This window comes from Neofelis nebulosa, chromosome 2 (genome assembly GCF_028018385.1).
Source record: "Neofelis nebulosa isolate mNeoNeb1 chromosome 2, mNeoNeb1.pri, whole genome shotgun sequence".
Lineage (NCBI taxonomy): Eukaryota > Metazoa > Chordata > Mammalia > Carnivora > Felidae > Neofelis > Neofelis nebulosa.
The window spans coordinates 35298144-35321715 of record NC_080783.1 but is presented as its reverse complement, the minus strand read 5'-3'; positions in this window follow the sequence as shown (position 1 = coordinate 35321715).

Here is a 23572-nt window from a genome sequence, read left to right as displayed (position 1 = left end):
CTTAGGTATATACCCAAGAGAACTGAGAACATATGTACACACAAAAACTTATACACACATGTTCATGGCATTATTTATAATAACCAAAAGTAGAAACAGCCCAACTGTATCAACTGATAACAAAATATTATTTTTAAAATGTGGTATATCCATACAAGGGAATATTATTCAGCCATACAAAATAATGAAATACTGATATATATACTACAACATGGATGAACCTTGCAAACATTCTTTAAGTGAAAGTAGCCAGACACAAGAGGCTGCATGTTATATGATTCCTTCTATATGAAACATCCAGAATAAGCCAATTCCTGGGGACAGAAAGTCCATTAGTGGTTGCCAGAGGCTGAGGGGAGAGGGGAACGGGGAGTTGATTACTAATGGATATAGAGTTTCTTTGGGGGTGATGAAAATGTTATGGAATTAGATAGTGATAATTGTACACATGTGAATATACTAAAAACTACTGAACTGCACACTTTAAAAGTGAGTTTTATGGTATGTGTATTATATCTCAATTTTTATCTTATATTTTTGAGAGAGAGAGAGAGCAGGGGAGGGGAAGAGGGAGAGGAAGAGAGAATCTTAAGCAGGCTCCATGCTGAGGCCTGATCCCACAACCATGGGATTATGATCTGAGCCGAAATCAAGAGTCAGACGCTTAGCTGGCTGAGCCACCCAGGTGCCCCAACATCTCAATTCAAACAAACAAACAAACAAACAAACAAAAAGGCATATGTGAAGAGAAACATAAAATGTGGGAAGACTGAGAAGTTGTGACAATCATAAGAAGTCTATCTCAGTGGTCTTCAGGGACAAGACCTCAAAGGAGGCTAAACAGCAAGACCTTATCACTAAAAATGTTTTATTTGCATTAATGACAGAAAAAAGCATCTACACTGATGTATAAAATACTAGAGACTAATGGATGGCACCTTCTCTCTGTCACATTCTCAACTCAAGGACTCTTGTACCAAGGCCAAGACCCTTGGTTCTTGAAGTTTGCCTTTTGTTGCCACACGGATGTGTCTCAAAGACACCTCCGTCCCAAAACAGATCTCCTTGTCAGTACAGCCATCTCTGAGATATTGAGCCAGAAATGAGGGAGTGATCCAAGATGCTTCATTCTCTCAGTGCATGTATGTGTTCAGGCATGAAGTCCTGTCAATCCCACCTCAGAGAAATTGCCTACATCTGCCTCTCCCTCTATTTATTCCCATGGCTACTGTGTTGTTCCAAGCCACCATTATTTCCAACCTGACTATGTGGTTGTCTCCTCAGTATTGTCCTGCATTCATTTTCCTTCCCTTCCAAGCCATTCATCAGATTTAAGCCAGAGTTATATACAAATTTGTGGATACACACACACACACATGCACACACACAGACATGATATGATCATGTTACACCCTTCTTTAAAACCCTTCAATGGCTTCCTATTCATTCAACCAGAGTACTGTCCCAAATCTGTAAGGTGGCATATGTGCCCTCTGTGATCTGGCCCCTGGCTATCTCTCCAGTGTTGTCTCAACACCCCCTTTTTTTACCATCAGAATTTCCCGTTCTGTTTCTTGCTCTGGAGCTTTGGTCCTCTGCCTAAAAGGTGCTGTCACTTCCATCCTTCCTTCCTTCTGTCTGTCTGACACTAGGTAGTGCTTCTTAAATTTTAAAATGAACACAAATAACTTCAGGATCTTGCTAAAATGCAATCAAGCAAGCCCAGAAGCAAGAAGGTATAATAGAAGTGGTCCATCTAGAATCAAGCACAAGTCAGATTGGAAGCTAACCCAGACCCCAGTTATCCACTGCTCTTGTATCAGCATCTCTCCTGCAGTTCATACCTATGGTTACCTGGTGGAGAGTGAGAGTTCCTCATGACAAACTGAGGCAGAAAGAAAAAGTCTGAGCCTGGTTCACAAATCAGTATGTGCATACAAGCCAGATATGGTCAGTATCTGCACTCCCCACTCAGAGGTGGTAAGGGAAAATTCTCCCAATGGGCAGAATCTTAGGTAATGCACCTGGTTTTTCACTTTGTGTAGAAAACAGAGTGGCCCAAGGTTAGGGTATATACATGGACTCAAATGGTTTGGCCACCTGGGAAGAACCTGGAAGGGGAAAGATTGGAAGACTGGGGACAAGAGACTTCTGAGTGGGTATATGGGAATAGGTACAATGTGTCAAAATTTTCATATTGCACATTAGAAATGTGAACTGTTCAGGGTAACTGGCTCAGTCAGTTTGGCTCAGGTCATGATCTCACAGCTCATGAGTTTGAGCCCCGCGTCAGGCTCTGTGCTGACAGCTCAGAGCCTGGAGCCTGCTTTGGATTCTGTGTCTCCCTCCCTCTCTGCTCCTCCCCTGCTCACGCTCTGTCTCTCTCTCCTTCAAAAATAAACATTAAAAAACAAAAAGAAAAAAAAACGTGAACTGTTCTCTACATAAATTTAGAAAAAACTATGTGGAAAACTACCTTTCTTCCATTCACAAAACAAATTCACCTGCCTCCTTAAAATGGGATATCATGCAAAATTAATTGGCTGAATGTTGTGAAGTTGCATCAAAAGCACTTGCTGCTATGTCCACCTGAGACCATGTTGGTGAAGGTGGCAGGGAAACAGACTCTCTAGCTCATGTTTTGTTGTACTAGCGCACACATTTTTGAAAGTGAGTTGTTTGGGCCTAGCAGCATGCATACCCTTCAACCCAGAAATAGCAGTTCCAGTTGAAATCTCCCACCATGAAAGAGGCACTAAACAACCAAGTATGTACACAAAATGGCATTTGACATTAGTCATCTCTGCCATCGGTCACCCCACTGATGACACAGTGGGTGTGGAAAGAGTCATGACAGCGGGATGGGCACTTTGCCTCCATGCGGCTACTGCTACTGCTGAATGTCCAACCCACCGCAACACAGAACTGGCCCCCAAGTTAGTACCATCCTTCCAGGAGACCATCTGGCCACTGGAGGACAAACGGACAACTCCACCCTGGAAGGAGCAGTGATTTATTTTAACAGAAGTTGTTATGCATTCTGGGTAAAAGTTTGCCTTGCCTGGGGGAGCCTGGGTGGCTCAGTGGGTTGAGCATCAGACTTCAGCTCTGATCATGATCTCAGGGTTCATGAGTTCAAGCCCTATGTCGGGCTCTGTGCTGACAGCTCAGAACCTGGAACCTACTTCAGATTCTGTGTCTCCCACTGCTCCTCTCCCACTCACTCTCTGTCTCTCTTTATCAAAAATAAACATTAAAAAAATTTAAAGAAAAAAAAGGTTTGCCTTGCCTGCCTATAGGCGTTAGCCATCACCACTCCCTAAGGGCTTACACAGTATTAAGTGCACTCTCATAATTTACAGCAAAGTAAATGCATCTGCTCTACAGCAGTGGGCTGAGTGCGTGACATGCGATCCACTGGTCATATTATGTCTGTACCACTCAGAAATGGCTAATCTGATAGAACAATGGAATGGCCTAGAGAAATGACAGCCAGGAGGCTGGTGAGGATGGAGCTCCTCCAGGATGCAGGATACTCAAAATCGAATGGACAGTTAACAAGCTGGCAGAAGATATCCAGACATTTATAGCAGATTATAGTTAATACCCATTGTATATAATTAAATTACTTAAATTGATAAGTAAAAAACCTGATAGGAGGAAATAAAGTACAGAAGAATAAATACAAATATTCACTAAATATATTATAAAAGGGAAAACCTCACGATAACAAGAAGTGCCAGTTATGACTGTCATTTCCCTCACATATTTGAAAAATGGCAGGAATGGATAATATGCAGTGTTGGTGAAGGCTGTGGGGAAACACTCTCATACATGATTTTCTGTACAAGTGCACACATTTTGGAAGGTGAGTGAGTTGGACCTAGCAGCATGCTTACCCTTCAACCTAGAAATTCCAGTTCTCAGAATCTGAATACTTGTTCAAATGTGCCAAGTTAAAGCCCAAGGATTTTTCATTGCAGCAGTATTTGTAGTAGTGACAAATGGAAAACAACTTCATGTAAACTAATAGAGGACAATTTGTGGGAAAAAGAAGAAGTTAATATTTTTTGAGAACTTACTAGGTACCAGTCAGTGTTCCAAATACTTTACATGTATTAGCTGATTTAATCCTCACAACAACCCTTCTTTGTTCATTTCATAGGTGAGGCAATTGAGGCAGAGAGCCTAAGTAACTTGGAAAAAAAAAAAAAACGGATTTGAAATAGTATGAGTAGTTTGATTTTACTTTTAGAAACCAACAAGAACAATTCATGTATGTGTGCATGCACATGCGCACACGCATTTGCATGGGAAAATTGTGGGTACGGAGGAATCTGATAATAGTTAGCTCTGGAAAGTGAAAATTGGGAAGGAGGATTTTCTCTTTCTACTTATATACTTGTGTATTACTGATATTTTTAAAGTAAGCGTTAGTTTTAGAATTTAAAAAACAAATAACATTAACACCTAAAAATTCACCTGAATGCATTATGTTTACATGATTTTGTTCCATTTCACTGACTGAAGGGTTTGCTGTGGTTGTAGGAAGAAGTATTATTCCAGGGCAGGAGGAAGTGTACATTGTGTAAGAACTACATTGAGACTGAGGTTCTAGCTTGGCTTAAGGGAGGAAAAGAGTGGGGGTGGCAGAGGAAGGTGGGGAAATCAGAGGTTGGGAGCATAGACAGGATTTTATCAGAGGAAAACAGAGAGCAGACCCAAAACACCCTCAGGGCTGAAAGAGACCCCATAAGAAGTCTAAAAGCCTGCTCTCCACCCTCCTAATAGCCCTCCTAAAGGCAGACGGCCACATTCGGGGTCATAGTCAAGTTCCCTTATTCTCTCCTTGAGAGGTACAGTGAATTTTACATGCATTCAGCAGCCTGACCATTTGGGAAAATGCCTAATTATCCTTATTATTCCTCCAACCAGTATTTATTAAGCTTCCCCTATCCCAGGCACTGGGAACCAGTTACCTGCCATCAAGGAGCTTATACTCTGATACAGTTATTGAATGACCCACCTTCAAGGTGATCTTCTTTGACTGTTCCTCGTATTCTCTTTATAAGCTCACACATAATCTAGAGTTTGCTTGAAGGGTAATGAGTTAATGATTTGACGAACCATAACAATCAACAGACTGAAGAGGGCATAGGAGTAAGTCAAGATCATTTCAACATCCGAAATGCATTTTTAAGAAGATAGTTTGGAGGAGGTAATGGCTTTCTTAATTCCAAGTAATAAAATATTTATTTTTTAGATAGCCATACTCAAACCCAAAATCATTTATGTGATGGCTAAACTTTAATATGTGCTCAACTAGTTATGTTCATGTCAAAGTAATTACTGTTATAATCATCTAAATACATTTTTTTTCTTTTTTTGGAAACTGCCTCTGTAGTGACAACAGGTCTTTTCAGCTTCATCATCCAAACTCTGAAGGCCTTCTCCATCACCACCTGCCTGGTGCCTCATCTGCTGGTCTCTCTTTTGGGGCCACAGTTACCACCAAAGAAGGCATAGGAAGTACCCAAAACAGGATTCACCTAGTTCAAGTAAGAGTATATGTTAACAAGTTCAGGATAAATATGGATTTAGATGGCTTCTTAGTTGTCTGAGCCATGGGTTAGGGTTTTAGGCAGCTGAAGGTTTTTGTCCCTTTTATAGGAAGAAGTTACTCTTTTCTTAATTTTCTTATCCTTCTATGGATTTCTTTATTATTATTATTTGAAGTTTATTATACTCCCATAAAAATGTGAGGGCAGGTGGTGCAGAGGCTGTAACACCCCATCTGTGTCACCTTGAACCATCTCATTGTCTCAGGAAGGAATCCTCCCTCCAGGAAGGCTCTGGGTCTTGTGCACACAGAAAGGGGACAATTCACACTTTAAAGTTCCTATAATAAATGAGAAAAACAAGGATGCATATTCTATGTTTGGTCTGTGTAAACAGCCATGCTGCAACCTCTACCAGAAAAAAATACTTTTGTGATTTGGATATTTGAATTGGGCATGTCGTGTAATAGTCTTTAATCAAAACTACATATGTTCAATTGCCCCCAAACTAAGTTATAAAGCTCTTGGGAGCAAGGATTATGTCTTGTTCTAAAAATACCTTTCTAGACTATAAAGAATTGATGTGTCCTAAAGGTTGCTGTTAGACCACTGTTCCAGAGGCCAGAGGGAAGAAATATCACTGGTCTGTCCTTTTGCCTTCAAGAAACTCCTCAGATCATCAGAGGTACAGAGCTGGGCACATTAATCTCAAGGCCCAGTTGTATGGGATTTTTTAACTCATGTACTTAAGATACATTAGTAAAAATGTCCCATAGTGAATGAACATCAAATAGCCCTCCAACATCAGAACAAGAAATGAATAGTAGAAAAGCTGGAGCTCTCTTTATGAGCAGAAGACTTTACAATAAATCCCTCCAATTCAGGTGCTGTTTTTTCCCCCAAGCAGTAGCAAAATGAGGGAGAGAACAAAATAGAAGCAGATACTCTCAGTGTCTGTGGTCTTCAGATAAATCCAAACTGTGCTCTTGAAGTCATGCCCTGGGTTGACTTTGAGGGCGTCCTCTCCCAGCTACCTCCATAGAGTCTGTACCCAGAAAGCTTCTGTTGGCATCTTAAATGTGAACAATCACAGCACTTCCAGTTGATACCTGACAGGTCTGTGCCTACCTCTACCTGTACCAATCAGGAGCTTCCTACCCTTCACTTTCAGGGTGGATCCTCTGTGTTCCTTGCTTTTAGGAAAAGATTACTAAAGGCCATCCACCCAGCATGGATTCCACACCACAGGCATGATGATGAGTGTCTGTATTTGCTAAGGAACTACCTGGAGCCCTCCACAGAGCAGTCCGTGGGAAGCTTGGGGTGAGTCACAAACCACTACACAATAGAATGAACATTGTCTTTACAAGAGGAGCAGAGATGCTTGAACATTTTTCTCTGAGGAAATAGGTCAAAGGGCTTGGCCTTTGATCTGTATGATCCATGCCTCTCAAGCAATGTTAGCAAGTATTATCTATCCCTATTTACCAGGAAAGGAAACTGAGGCAGCCAGCCAGAGAATAAAGTGAATTTTCCATATGACTGTTACCTTCTTGGCACTATATCAGTTGTTCCTGATCATTTTAGAGTAATGTATGTTTCACTAGCATGTGCTCGTTGAATCAGTCCGCATGGGTAACTGATGCAATTGCAATGTTATTGGAATGGTGTTTGGAAATATTACAGCTTTAAAAATCTTTTAATTATGTATTTACGGCTAGCCAAAAAAAAAAAAAAAAAAGCAATGACCTTTGGGTTGTTTTTATTTCATTGTGGCTGTTACTGCTACAATTGTGATTTTAGGATTAATGCTTAGGAAATCATAGACTCTTAGGAATTAGGAAAAAATCATTTATGACTCATAAACTTACATTCAGTTGAAATGCCTTAAGACTTTTAAGGTAGTATTTCCCCCTTTTGCCTTTTGGAAACTAAAATTCTCATTAAATTTCATATATGCATTCTCTTCTTTTAAGATATTTTTAAACTTCTATTATTTGAAAATCTGATGAATGTTGCTTTCTATGTGATATGTCCTTAATTAAAATATTGAACACAATAAGCCAAGCAAAAAAAAACAGAAGAAAATTAACCAACATTGTTAACATTGAGCTGTTGTTCAGTCAAGTACAAACCCTTCTGTGGTATTGTGCATTTAGATTTCTCTATCCCCTCCAAAGACTGAGCACAGACTCTGTCAGATGACTTGTGAAGTCCCTGTGCACTGTGTCTACAGCACTGATGAGTTTCTCATTCTAGAAATCTCATCTCAAAAAGGGAATGAGGCTAGTTTTCTTGAGTACCCAGTCTCCTCTTTGGGACCACTGCTCTAGGCCCTCTCATCAATAATCCATTCCAGAAGAGCTCCAGAAAGTTGCCTGGCAGCAAAGTCAACTTCAGCGAAGTCCATCTTTTTGGAAACCAGGAACAATAGTTGCCTATCTCCGGTGTTCTAGCACTGCTCTGTTTTCTGTGATGTCTCAAAAAGATTACTCACCATGGTTTCACAATCTAATTAACAAACTATGGTAAGGTCAGAGGACATAATTCACCTTGATTGATCTGACCACTTGAACAAATTTAAAGGCCAAGTGCTTTCTTAGCATCTCCACATATCCTGGGCTTCAAGTCTTTTTTTTTTTTTTTTTAACTGTGCTTGTCTGATCCTTTCAGTTTACAAAGCATTCCTTTGGTGAGAAATATGGAAGAAAAAATAGGAATAAGACAGTTCTGCCTTCTGACTTCTGTAAATATTACTCTATCTTCATTGAGCAGTATATTTGGTCTCTGTTTGATACATTTTATGGTTGATAGTGTTTTCTGCAAAATATATCTCTTAGACAACTTGACAGTGCTCTGCATCACACTTTAGCCTCTGTTGTCAGTTTGCCCCATTACTTCCATCATTTGTTCATGTCCTTTCTTTATCTTTGCTAGTCAGAGTGCAGTCTGGTTACAGTGCCTTCCTAATTCCTTAGTTCTTCCTCATTTACAATTACATCTTCCAAATTTCATTTCTGAGAGCTTCCTGTGTATTTTGTGCTATATTTTCTTGTTATAGTTTCTGGTAAATGGGAGAAAGTCCATCATTGTGCTGTACTTTCTGAAACTGGCTTTTTATAATATGAGCCTCCAGCCCTGAATAACAACATTTATGTTCTTCTCTTTCTCATGTTATAAACCCAAGCATGTTCTCCCCAAACATTTTGTTACAGGCTTTATGGTTAGCTTGACAGCCACCCCCCTCATTTATTCCCCTCATTTTTGAGCCAGAAGAGAACCTTTTCTATCCCCTCTTCTTTAGAAATGGTAGAATTTTTCAAACCTGGGTAATTCCCAGCTGTATCCTTCCTCTGTTCCAGTTTTTTAATTTGCTTTAGGGAAGCCCCATCCATTCTTTGGTTAGAACGAGTGGCCTGTGTTGTCCACCCTGCTGAGAACTAGATGTTGGTTCAACTGGTAAGATGGGGTCAGAGGTGTGAAGAGATCCCGTATTGGGGCTGCAGAGGATGCTTCAGACAAAGGAAGCTGGGTTCAATAAGGCAGGAGTAGAATTCTCAACATTTAGCCAAAAACTGAGGACCTGGAGACAGATCTAAAAATCCAATAAAGGCCAATAAAGGGGAGTCAGGTTAAAAAAGACACTAAGAAGAAGTAGTGAATCTAGACAGTTACCTTCAGCAAGCACTGTGTGTAAGGCACATTTCTGTTCATTTCTCTTTAAGCTCTCACCCAAAAAGTTTCTATCCTCTTCTTTCCTTTGAGGTTCCTGGATTTCCACTCATGTTTATATTTCATGAGTATATCGTCTCTGCCTTCTTTGTTAGTTGTTTTGTTTTGTTTTTTTGTCAGATACTATTAGTGGGTCTCATCGCTCTAGGTTTTTGGTGATGTCTGTTAGACAACAGCATCATTTTTTTAATTATTATTATTTTAATGTGTATTTATTTTTGAGAGCGGGTAAGAGGGCATGAGCAGAGAAGGGGCAGAGAGAAAGGGAGACAGAATCCAAAGCAGGCTCCAAGCTCTGAGCTGTCATCACAGAGCCCGATTCAGGGCTTAAACCCACAAGCTGTGAGATCATGACCTGAGCCGAAGTCGGACACTTAATTGACTGAGCCACCCAGGTGCACCGACAACAGTAGCATCATTGCCCCCAAATTGCAAGTCCTCTTTTCTTTATCACCCATAGTCTGTGCTTTCATATCTAGACACCACCATAAAAGCTAACTTTTACTGAGTACTTTCTGTATACCAGCCATATACTATGGCAGTTACTATGTGCCAATTGTGCCGATGCCAAAACTGAAGTACAGAGTGCTTAACCTATTGCCCAAGATCACATCACTAGCAAGTGGAATAGTCAGGATTGGAACCCAGGCAATCTGGTTGTAGAATCTGTGTTCTTTTTTTTTTTGGGGGGGGGGGGGAGGGAGCTGCATTTTGCTTCCTTTTTTTTTCATAAAACTTATTGTCAAATTGGTTTCCATACAACACCCAGTGCTCATCCCAACAGGTGCCTTCCTCAATGCCCATGACCCACTTTCCTCTCCCCCCCACCCCCCATCAACTGTCAGTTTGTTCTCAGTATTTAAGAGTCTCTTATGGTTTGCCTCCTTCTCTCTCTGTAACTTTCCCCACCCCTTCCCCTCCCACCTGGTCTTCGGTTGAGTTTCTCAGGATCCACATATGAGTGAAAACATTTGGTATCTGTCTTTCTCTGCCTAATTTATTTCACTTAGCGTAACACTCTCCAGTTCCATCCACGTTGGTACAAATGGCCAGATTTCATTCTTTCTCATTGCCAAGTAGTCTTCCATTGTATATATAAACCACATCTTCATTATCCATTCGTCAGTTGATGGACATTTAGGCTTTTTCCATAATTTGGCTATTGTTGAAAGTGCTGCTATAAACATTGGGGTACAAGTGCCCCTATGCATCAGCACTCCTGTATCCCTTGGGTAAATTCCTAGCAGTGCTATTGCTGGGTCATAGGGTAGATCTATTTTAAATTTTTTGAGGAACCTCCACACTGTTTTCCAGAGTGGCTGCACCAGTTTGCATTCCCACCAACAGTGCAAGAGGGTTCTGTTTCTCCACATCCTCGCCAGCATCTATAGTCTCCTGATTTGTTCATTTGGTGTGAGGTGGAATCTCAGCGTGGTTTTGATTTGTACTATCCTGATGAGGAGTGACGTTGAACATCTTTTCACGTGCCTGTTGGCCATCTGGATGTCTTCTTTAGAAAAGTGTCTATTCATGTCTTCTGCCCATTTCTTCACTGGATTATTTGTTTTTCATGTGTGGCATTTGGTGAGTTCTTTATAGATTTTGGATACTAGCCCTTTGTCCGATATGTCATTTGCAAATATATTTTCCCATTCCGTTGGTTGCCTTTTAGTATTGTTGATTGTTTCCTTTCTGTGCAGAAGCTTTTTATCTTCATGAGGTCCCAGTAGTTCCTTTTTGCTTTTAATTGCCTTGCCTTTGGGGATGTGTCAAGTAAGAAATTGCTGCAGCTGAGGTCAGAGAGGTTTTTTCCTGCTTTCTCCTCTAGGATTTTGATGGTTTTCTGTCTCACCTTCAGGTCCTTTATCCATTTTAGTTTATTTTTGTGAATGGTGCAAGAAAGTGGTCTAGTTTCATTCTTCTGCATGTTGCTGTCCAGTTCTCCCAGCACCATTTGTTAAAGAGACTGTCTTTTTTCCATTGGATATTCTTTCCTGCTTTGTCAAAGATTAGTTGGCCATACTTTTGTGGGTCCAATTCTGGAGTCTCTATTCTATTCCATTGGTCTATGTGTCTGTTTTTGTGCCAGTACTATGGTGTCTTGATGATTACAACTTTGTAGTAGAGGCTAAAGTCTGGGATTGTGATGCCTCCCGCTTTGGTCTTCTTCTTCAATATTACTTAGGCTATTCGGGGTCTTTTGTGGTTCCATACAAATTTTAGGAGCGCTTGTTCTAGCTTCGAGAAGAATGCTAGTGCAATTTTGATTGGGATTGCATTGAATGTGTAGATTGCTTTAGGTAGTATTGACATTTTAACAATATTTATTCTTCCAATCCATGAGCATGGAATGTTTTTCCATTTCTTTGTATCTTCTTCAATTTCCTTCATAAGCTTGCTATAGTTTTCAGCATACAGGTCTTTTACATCTTTGGTTAGGTTTATTCCTAGGTATTTTATGATTCTTGGTGCAATTGTGAATGGGATCAGTTTCTTTATTTGTCTTTCTGTTGCTTCATTATTAGTGTATAAGAATGCAACTGATTTCTGTACATTAATTTTGTATCCTGCAACTTTGCTGAATTCATGTATCAGTTCTAGCAGACTTTTGATGGAGTTTCTTGGGTTTTCCATGTATAGTATCATGTCATCTGCAAAAAGTGAAAGCTTGACTTCATCTTTGCCAATTTTGATGCCTTTGATTTCCTTTTGTTGTCTGATTGCTGATGCTAGCACTTCCAACACTATGTTAAATAACAGTGGTGAGAGTGGACATCCCTGTCGTATTCCTGATCTCAGGGGGAAAGCTCTCAGTTTTTCCCCGCTGAGGATGATATTAGCTGTGGGCTTTTTATAAATGGGTTTTATGATGTTTAAGTGTGTTCCTTCTATCCCGACTTTCTTGAGGGTTTTTATTTAGAAAGGATGCTGAATTTTGTCAAATGCTTTTTCTGCATCGATTGACAGAATCATCTGGTTCTTTTCTTTTATTAATGTGATGTTTCACATTGATTGATTTGCGAATATTGAACCAGCCCTGCATCCCAGGAATGAATCCCACTTGATCATGGTGAATAATTCTTTTTATATACTGTTGAATTCGATTTGCTAGTATCTTGTTAAGAATTTTTACATCCATAGTCATCAGGGATATTGGCCTGTAGTTCTCTTTTTTGCTGGGTCTCTGTCTGGTTTAGGAATCAAAGTAATGCTGGCTTCATAGAAAGAGTTTGGAAGTTTTCCTTCCTTTTCTATTTTTTGGAACAGCTTGAGAAGGATAGGTATTATCTCCGCTTTAAATGTCTGGTAGAATTCCTCAGGGAAGCCATCTGGTCCTGGACTCTTATTTGTTGGGAGATTTTTGATAACTTATTCAATTTCTTCACTGGTTATGGGTATGTTCAAATTTTTTATTTCTTCCTATTTGAGTTTTGGAAGTGTGTGGGTGCTTAGGAATTTGTCCATTTCTTCCAGGTTATCCAGTTTGTTGGCATATAATTTTTCATAGTATTCTCTGATAATTGCTTGTATTTCTGAGGGATTGGTTTTAATGATACCATTTTCATTCATGACTTTATCTATTTGGGTCCTCTCCCTTTTCTTTTTGAGAAGCCTGGCTAGAGGATTATCAGTGTTTTTTATTTTTCTGAAATACCAAGTCTTGGTTTCATTGATCTGCTCTACTGTTTTTTAGATTCTATATTGTGTATTTCTGCTCTGATTTTTATTATTTCTCTTCTTCTGCTGGGTTTGGGGTGTTTTTGCTGTTCTGCTTCTATTTCCATTAGGTGTGCTGTTAGATTTTGTATTTGGGATTTTTCTTGTTTCTTGAGATAGGCCTGGATTGCAACATATTTTCCTCTCAGGACTGCCTTCACTGCATCCCAAAGCATTTGGATTGTTGTTTTTTCATTTTCATTTGTTTCCATATATTTTTTAATTTCTTCTCTAATTGCCTGGTTGACCCATTCATTCTTTAGTAGGATGTTCTTTAACCTCCATGCTTTTGGAGGTTTTCCAGACTTTTTCCTGTGGTTGATTTCAGGTTTCATAGTATTGTGGTCTGAAAGTGTGCATGGTATGATCTCAATTCTTTTATACTTATTAAGGGCTGTTTTGTGACCCAGAATGTGATCTATCTTGGAGAATGTTCCATGTGCACTCGAGAAGAAAGTATATTCTGTTGCTTTGGGATGCAGAGTTCTAAATATATCTGTCAAGTCCATCTGATCCAATATATCATTCAGGGCCCTTGTTTCTTTATTTATTCTCTGTCTAGATCTTCTATCCGTTTTTGTACATGGAGTATTAAAGTCTCCTCAAATTACCACATTCTTACCAATAAGGTTGCTTATGTTCGTGATTAATTGTTTTATATATTTGGGGGCTTTCGAATTCGGTGCATAGACATTTATAATTGTTAGCTCTTCCTGATGGATAGACCCTGTAATTATTATATAATGCCCTTCTTCATCCCTTATTACAGCCTTTAATTTAAAGTCTAGTTTGTCTAATGTAAGTATGGCTACTCCAGCTTTCTTTTGACTTCCAGTAGCATGATAGATAGTTCTCCATCCCCTCACTTTCAATCTGAAGGTGTCCTCAGGTCTAAAATGAGTCTCTTGTAGACAGAAAATAGGTGGGTCTGATTTTCTTATCCATTCTGATACCCTATGTCTTTTGGTTGGGGCATTTAATCCATTTACATTCAGTGTTATAATTGAAAGATATGGGTTTAGAGTCATTGTGCTATCTGTAGGTTTCATGCTTGTAGCGATGTCTCTGGTACTTTGTGGTCCTTGCAACATTTCACTCAGAGTCCCTCTTAGGATCTCTTGTAGGGCTGGTTTGGTGGTGATGAATTCCTTCAGTTTTTGTTTGCTTGGGAAAACCTTTACCTCTCCTATTCTGAATGACGGACTTGCTGGGTAAAGGATTCTTGGCTGCATATTTTTTTCTGTTCATCACATTGAAGATTTCCTGCCACTCCTTTCTGGCCTGCCAAGTTTCAGTAGATAGGTCTGCTACTTCCCTTATGTGTCTACGTTTGTATGTTAAGGCCCGTTTATCCCTAGCTGCTTTCAGAATTCTCTTTATCCTTGTATTTTGCCAGTTTCACCTATGATATGTCATGCAGAAGATTGATTCAAATTATGTCTGAAGGGAGTTCTCTGTGCCTCTTGGATTTCAATGCCTTTTTCCTTCCCCAGATCAGGGAAGTTCTCAGCTATGATTTGTTCAAGTACACCTTCAGCCCCTTTCTCTCTCTTCTTCTTCTTCTGGAATTCTGTGATATGGATATTGTTGTGTTTGATTGCATCACTTAGTTCTCTAATTCTCCCCTCATACTCCTCGATTTTTTTATCTCTCTTTTTCTCAGCTTCCTCTTTTTCCATAATTTTATCTTCTAATTTACCTATTCTCCCCTCTGCCTCTTCAATCTGCACTGTAACCACCTCCATTTTATTTTTCATCTCATTTATAGCATTTTTAAATTCATCATGACCATTTTTTAGTCCCTTAATCTCTGTAGCAATAGATTCTCTGCTGTCCTCTATGGTTTTTTCAAGACCAGTGATTAATTTTATGACTATTATTCTAAATTCTTGTTCCATTATATTGCTTAAATCGGTTTTGATTAATTCGGTAGCTGTTGCTACTTCCTGGGATTTCTTTTGAGGAGAATTCTTCTGTTTCATCATTTTGGCTGGTATTCTGTCCCCTATTCATTTTAAAAGCTTGTTGTATGCTCTGCACCTGTGAGCACTGCTATATTAAAGGAGGGTAATACACTGTACAGGGCCTGGCCCTTCAGGAGGTATTTTTTCAGGGATTGTTACTTGCTCTGTGTTGTAACTTTGGTTATTTTATTACCCTGCTTGTAGTAATATTTTGGACCCTCCACCAGATGTGCTTTGATTTGTTCCTGGAGTAGCCCTGTAAAGGAAAACAGACAAACAGAACACAAAAACATGCAAACACACAAACAAATAACACAAATAAACAAAAACAAAAACCTAAAGACTAAACACAAAAAACCCCAAAACACTGACTACAAGTAAAGAAGAGGGTGGAGGCTGTGCTGATGGTAGAGCACATACAAAGAGAAAAATGACAGGAGCGAGGGTGGGAGGGGGAGAGGAGAAAAAATAAACATTGATTAGGCGGAGAGACTAAAAGGCTTAATTCAGAGAGAGAAAGGAAAAGAAAGAAGGAGGTGGGGAAAATGAAATGAAGATAAAGTTACTCATACAGAGAAACTATATGGCTTGATTATTTCAGAGAGAAAGGAGTGTAAAGAAGAAGGTGTAGAACATGTATCAAGACAATGGATTAAATATGTCTGTTTAGACAGACCAATAATCAGAGTAACCAGCCTAGTGGAGGGAAGAGATAAGGAGGAGAATTGGGGGGAGGGGGTCGTGGAATACATCTATATATCCAGAATTGACCTAGAGTTAATCCAGGCAACGCTGCATCGCTTGTAGGTAGTAGCTGTCTGAAGGGTCTGTGCTGCTCCGGTGCTGCAAAGGGGCGTGGTTTGGCATTATCTGGACCCACCTCTACTATGGGTCCAGGAAGTGATCCCTGAGGCCCCGCCTTGGTGGGGGGGGGGCGGAAATAGTGATTTCCCCCTCCCCCGCCCCCCCCCCAGTCTCTTCTCCATGGAGCCAGACCCGGTGGACTCAGTTTGAGTCATCTTCACTGTGCTGCAGGCGGAGATGGGTGGTCTTTCTCGCTCCACCAACTTCCCTGACCCTGCGCTTGGCTACGATTCAAAGTCCCACTCATGTGCTCTGGCCCTGGGGAAATGCCTCTCAGAGTGGTGATATGGGGTCCCGGCTGGCTTTGTCTGTGCCACAGCACTTCAGGGAGGACCGCCTTCTCCTGCTGTGCACTGAGCTGCCGCCCTCACCGCAAGCCCCTGGGGTGGCAGACACAGGCAGCCTTTGTCTTTTCCCACGGCACTGCAGGGAAACCGTGCCGCCTTTTCCTCCTGCAGACGACACCCTTGGCCCAGCCGCTGCGCCCAGGCGTGGCGGACACAGACAGGTTACGTACTATCGCACAGCCCTCCAGGGAGGGAACCACTTTCTCCAGCTGTGGACTGAGCCTCTAACCTACCAGTGCACCCAGGCCTGGCTCCCCTCCTCCCCAGGTGCGCGAACAGGGAGCCGGCCCCAGTCCAAAGAAAGCCCCGCAGTTAGAGATTGGATCCCTCTCAGTCTCAGTCCGAGGTCTTTCTCCTCTCCACATACAGTCTCGCACTTCCCTAGCCGCTCTTTCTCTTCCCTTTGTCTTTCCGCAGAAGATAGAATCTGTGTTCCTAACCCCTTCTCTGAATCTATTTGTTTTCCTGGTACCATTTTCTTTGTTATTCTTCCTGGAGAATCACCAGGACCCCCTTTATTATTATTACTTCCCTTCACCCAATGTAACTAGTATCCTCTTTAGTTTCATATTTTGGAATATCACGTAGGTAAGTTTGTGTTTGCTTTTGTTTGTTTGTTTGTTTTTTATTTATTTTTGGGACAGAGAGAGACAGAGCATGAACGGGGGAGGGGCAGAGAGAGAGGGAGACACAGAATCGGAAACAGGCTCCAGGCTCCGAGCCATCAGCCCAGAGCCTGATGCGGGGCTCGAACTCACGGACCGCGAGATGGTGACCTGGCTGAAGTCGGACGCTTAACCGACTGCGCCACCCAGGCGCCCCTGTTTGTTTGTTTTTAAGTAGGCTTCACACCCAGCACAGAGCACAACTTGGGGCCTGAACTCACGACCTGAGATCAAGATCTGAGCTAGGATCAAGAGTCAGATGCTTAACCAACTGAGCCACCCAGGCACCCATCATCTAGGTAAGTTTTTAGTCTACTAATTTACTTATTTCTTTCTCAGATTTATTCATGTGCCCTTCTATAAGCATTAGTTGAGTTCCTTCTGTGTTGTGAGCTGTGTGACCATGGTTCTTACCCCTAGGGAGAATCAGTCCCTGATTGGGACTGATTAATGACTGATTAATGACTGATTAATCAGGGACTGATTCAGGGACAATTAATATCTTTAAGCAGTTGATGAATACAGAAAATTTTGTGCAAAATGTGTATATATTCACATGTGACTTTGAGGACATATTCACATAACTGTTACCAGATTCTCAGGAGTCTGTGACCCTCTCCCATAAAGATGAGAATCACTCGTCTAAAGAGACACAGAAATCGTTATAATACCATGACACCCTGATTAGATCTAGGAGCTATGGTCCCAAACATGCTTTCCCAACCTTATGAGAGGTACTTCCTCTTTGATTGGGTCAGTCCTTCCAATGTTATATGATTTTTTAATATCATCTGGTGACTGACAGGAACTTTAAAGGGTCTGGGATTTTACAAACTAACAAGTTAGGCTGATACAGTTTGATGATGCTAGCAGAAAACACAAGACTCCTGAGTCAGAGGCAAAAGACTATGTTCTTCACAGCAATAGCATCGCTAGAGTATTAGCATTTCCAATTAGCTTTCCAGGCCCCAATTCCCACAAAGCAATGTGGTGAGGGCCAGTTGACACCTGGAGGTGCCATGGGCTGCATATAGTAGAGGAACCCTGAGATTAAGGAACTCAAATCTTTTATAATGGGTGGTAAGCCTCCCAGAAGGTGATGTTATCTTATTATACTGAACAGTAAGCATTGCTGCTAATTCCTTTACAGGGGGACAGTTTTCCACACTGCTCACTATACCCACGTCCTTGAGAAGGTAGTTTGAAACCAAAGCATGTGCCTCTGCTCATGCAATGTACTCATCTTCAGCATGTGACTTACTCCCCTCTAGGGGTTTCCTCAATCCCTTCCCTTCCTCCTCACTGATTTCCTGCTCTGCATCCTTCCACAGAGTGCACTCCAGAACTGTATCCTGAATGTCTTCTGAGGACACTAGTTCAATCTAGAAAAACTACCAGGATTTTGTATATCGTTTTTTAGAGGGAGAGGGGCTCCTAGTTATGAACAAGGGAGACACACCAAGGGCAGAGATGTGGCCTTTGGGTTGAAATATTGTGCGTTTCCTTCTACCTGGGCAATTACTGCTGCTGACCTGAACACAGACCCATTGTGGAAAGTGGGGAAGGTTTTAGTCCTGGGAGTATGAACAACTGATAGCTGCTGGGCTAGTACTTCTATGTTAAATAGCAAAGCATCACACCCATTACATGAAATTGGTCTTCAAGGAAGCACAATATTGTGCATTAGACTCAGAGGTTTACCAGTTTGCCCATCGCAGTGAGGGTAACTAGATGTTTTTCTCAGAAATAGAGACAAGTACCACCTTAATGGCTTCTTTGAAAGTGAAGGTTATAAAATAACATATTCTAACTGAAAACGGATTAGACCATCTTCCTCATATCTAGCTTGGTGATGAGGAGAAGCAGAGAAGAGTCTATTTCTCACACTGCCATTTCAGCAGAACATTTTATGGAATCACAGCCAAAATAAAACATTTTTGTGAAATAAATACCTGTCTTCTCTGAATCCAATTCCATCTTTGATTAGTACTAATGGCCTATGAGGAAGAGAGGACAAACCGTTTTCATCTTTCATGTTGTGTGGAATCAGTAGCCACTAAGCATATGTAACATCCATAGAGCATTAGCATCAGACCCTCCTCTGCCCACTCCCTACACGCACACCCCAAAAAACCTATGGTAAGTAGCTAGTAAAGACTATATGGAATTATTAATTTAAAAAATATATTTTTCCTTCAAAAATATACCTCATAAGCTGCAGAAGTTATATAGCCAGAGATGTTTGGATTCCAAAATTGTTGAAAAAAAAAAATAAAAGGATGTGGAAAAGTGAGAACAAGTTAAGATGATGCCCAAGGGTCCATGCAAGGAAATATCTAAAGAAAAGACCAAGGAATGGAGACTAGAGAACTATGTAAACAAAATTGACATGAATAATCCATGTAAAACATTCGCTACAGTACACGGCAGCTATAAATATTAGTATTACTATTTACCTGAGCTGGGGAAGCAAGACAGATTGCAGTAATATGTGTTTATTTATTTGTTCATTCATTTTTCAAGTCATTTATTCATTCATTATTTGTTTGAAATTATGTGTCCTAGAATTTAGGTACCTTCCATTGTTGCCTGCATTTCAGTTTCACTTTCTTCATGAATTTAAAGATTACTTGAATCAACTTACTTAGCTAGAACTCTGTAGTCAGATAAGCAAAGAGGAAAGACCTGTGCCAGATTCCAAGGCAGAAATAGATTCAACAGAAGGAAGAACCCCTCAGGGTAACAAGCCCCTGGGGTCAGTGGCAGCCTGGAGGGCTACTGTTCTAACTCAGGAGGCTCCAGGGCCTTTCAGTCTTCTCTTGGGAACCCTGCTCCCCATGTCTGTCTCTGAAGGGTTTGTTTTGAGCATTGCATGCCTTAATGAATGGGAAGCACTGTACTGTGGTAGACAACCAGGAAATTATAGTTGTTATTAACAATTACAGGTAATACAAAGTTAGGTTTTATTAGCATGAACTTCATTATCAGAATGCACTGCTTCAAATTCTATTCTTTAGCTATATAATTTGATAAATTATTTGACCTTCCTAAGCCTCTGTTTCCTTATCTGTAAGAGATTATGATCATGAGGATTAAATTATATCATGTCTGTAAAGTGCAATACATGAGATTAGCACATACTGAGTGCTAAATATAACGTCTACTACAATTAATACAGCTACTATTACCACTGCTACTACTATCATCATCATTATTATTATCATTATTAACACCTCTTTTGGGGGGCACCTGGGGGGCTCAGTCAGTTGAGCATCTGACTTTGGTTTTGGTTCAGGTCGTGGTCTCCTGGTCGTGCGATCAAGTCCCATGTTGGGTTCTGCCCTGAATGTGGAGCCTGCTTAGCATCCTCTCTCTCCCTTTTACCCTCTCTCTGCCTTTCCCTGCCTTCTCAAAATAAATAAATAAACTTTTTTTTTAATACTTCTTTTGGTATTTAACAACTCTAGGATTCCTGTTTTGCCATCCTTGTTTTCTTCAATAGAGTTATATTGCTGTCAAATGAATGGGGGAGGGAAATGTTTGGGTCAAGAAGAAAAGAAACCCGAGAACAAAGCTAGTGTGTCTTTCCTTCTGTCTCCTTTAATCTGCAGCTTCCCATATTTGGTCTATCAGGATGAACCTGACCAACAGGGCTTGGGATGCTGGTGGGACCTCGTGAAAAGCACATGTTCTTCTCCCAGTCCTTCTACCCCCTTCCCTTCCATTGGCCCTCAACCACCACAAACCTATCTTCCTGGGAGGAAGGAATCCTGGTGTCCCCAACTTTGGGAAGACAGGACCTCACTCAAGTCCCAGCCCTGAAACTTTCTAATTTGGATTTAACTTCCTCCATGGTATAATTGGGATAACACTTTGAGGAAGCTGTTGGGAAGACTAGATGATACACATAAATGATGTACATAAAGTCCCAAACACAGTGGCAAGCACATAACAGTTGCATAATAAATGCCAGTTTTTTCCTAATAGCTGATGTTCAGAATTGTTCTTAGAACCAATCTTGGAAGAGGTTTATTATATACTAGAGTATTTGTCACAATGTTATTTATAATAGCAAAAATTAGAAATAACTTAAATGTTCAACAATAGGGGATAATTTCATTTTTTTAATGTTTATTTACTTCTTTATTTTTTTTAATGCTTATTTATTTTCATGAATTTTAATTTATTTTTTAATTTATATCCAAGTTAGTTAGCATATAGTGCAACAATGATTTCAGGAGTCGATTCCTTAATGCCCCTTACCCATTTAGCCCATCCCCCCCTCCACCCCCTCCTGTAACCCTCTGTTTATTCTCCATATTTATGAGTCTCTTCTGTTTTGTCCCCCTCCCTGTTTCTATATTATTTTTGCTTCCCTTCCCTTATGTTCATCTGTTTTGTATCTTAAATTCCACTTATGGGTGAAGTCATATGATATTTGTCTTTCTGTGACTAATTTCGCTTAGCATAATACCCTCTAGTTCCATCCACATAGTCGCAAATGGCAAGATTTCGTTCTTTTTGATTGCCGAGGGATACTCCATTGTGTGTGTGTGTGTGTGTGTGTGTGTGTGTGTGTATGCATTGTGTGTGTATATATATATATATATATATATATATATATATACACACACACCACATCTTCTTTATCCATTCATCCACCGATGGACATTTGGGCTTTCCATACTTTGGCTATTGTTGATAGTGCTGCTATAAACATGGGGGTGCATGTGCCCCTTCAGAACAGCACACCTATATCCCTTGGATAAATACCCAGTAGTGCAGTTGCTGGGTCGTAGCTGGTAGTTCTATTTTTAATTTCTTGAGGAAACTCCATACTGTTTCCAGAGTGGCTGCACCTGTTTGCATTCCCACCAGCAGTGTAAAAGAGATCCTCTTTCTCTGCATCCTCGCCAACGTCTGTTGTTGCCTGACTTGTTAATGTTGGCCATTCTGACAGGTGTGAGGTGGTATATTATTGTGGTTTTGATTTGTATTGCCCTGATGATGAGTGATGTTGAGCATTTTTTCGTGTGTCAGTTGGCCATCTGGACGTCTTCTTTGGAGAAGGGTCTATTCATGTCTTTTGCCCATTTCTTCACTGGATTATTTATTTTTTGGGTGTTGAGTTTGAGTTCTTTATAGATTTTGGATACTCACGCTTTATCTGATGTGTCATTTGCAAATATCTTCCCCCATTCCATCAGTTGCCTTTTAGTTTTGCCGATTGTTTCCTTCACTGTGCAGAAGCTTTTATTTTGATGAGGTCCCAATAGTTCATTTATTTATTTATTTTTATTTAAATGTTTTTATTTATTTTTGAGAGAGAGAGAGAGCATGAGCGAAGGAGGGGCAGAGAGAGAGGGCAATACAATCTGAAGCAGGCACCAGGCTCTGAGCTGTCAACACAAAGCCTGATGCAGGACTCGAACTCACAAGCCATGAGATCATGACCTGTGCTGAAGTCAGACACTTAACTCACTGAGGCGCCCCAGCAATAGGGGATCGCATTTAAATTTAAATAAAACATTTAAATAAATGTTTAAATAAATTTTTATTTAAATAAATAAATTTAAATTTAAATAAAACATCGCATACCCACATGATTGGAACTTAAGCTATCTTAAAAAATCTTTTTTGGGGGCGCCTGGGTGGCGCAGTCGGTTAAGCGTCCGACTTCAGCCAGGTCACGATCTCGCGGTCTGTGAGTTTGAGCCCCGCGTCAGGCTCTGGGCTGATGGCTCGGAGCCTGGAGCCTGTTTCCAATTCTGTGTGTCTCCCTCTCTCTCTGCCCCTTCCCCGTTCATGCTCTGTCTCTCTCTGTCCCAAAAATAAAAAAAAAAAAAAAAAAAAACGTTGAAAAGAAAAAAAAAAAAATCTTTTTTGTGTAATATTATTGAAAATAAGAATGATATAAGTACAAAAAATTTTAATTGAGCACTCTGACACCAAATTTGTAAGGAGAAAATTGTTTATATATACAATATATACACAGTGAGAATAAAAATGGAAGGAAATATGTATAACATTAATAGTTCTCTTTGTATGGTTGCATTTTGAAGTTATTTTCTAGATTTTATAGCAACTGTACATGATTTTTTACATGAATGTGCATTAATTTTATAACTGCACATACAAAAAAAAAGTTTAAACAAAACCAAATTCCTATGGACTAGAAACACATTCCCTCTAAAAACCAAGTTCCTTAGTTTCTAGCATAGATTGGAAAAGGGAGAGGAAAAATTTAAAGATTGGCATGACTGCTTACCTGGTGACCACCAAATATCACTGCCGGGCTGTCAGGAAAGAGCAGACCTGCCCCTAGCATTTGCAAGACCTAAAGCAAGAGTTCCAACAGGAGGTGTCCAGTTCTCTTCTCTTCCTGCCCAGCTCTGTCCTGCACTGATGCCATCACAGACTGGATACCCAGCTCACATGTCCAAGTCCCATCCACCCCCCAAACAGACACCTCTTGGCCACCACATTGGCTTAGGGGTAGGTTCCTAGTTGCACATCTACCCTGTCTGGGAGGAGGGACCAGACCAGAGGCCAACATGGGCTCTGGAGGTGGGTTTGGGGCCTTTGAGGTAGTGTGTCCCCACAGCTTGTGGCTAGAAGATGAGTACTGGCTGAGAGTAGAATGTCCCTTTGATCCCGAGGACTCCTAGTCCCTTGAGGAAGGGGTGTGGCAAAAGAGGGACAGAGTTGGAACCCAAAGCAGAATT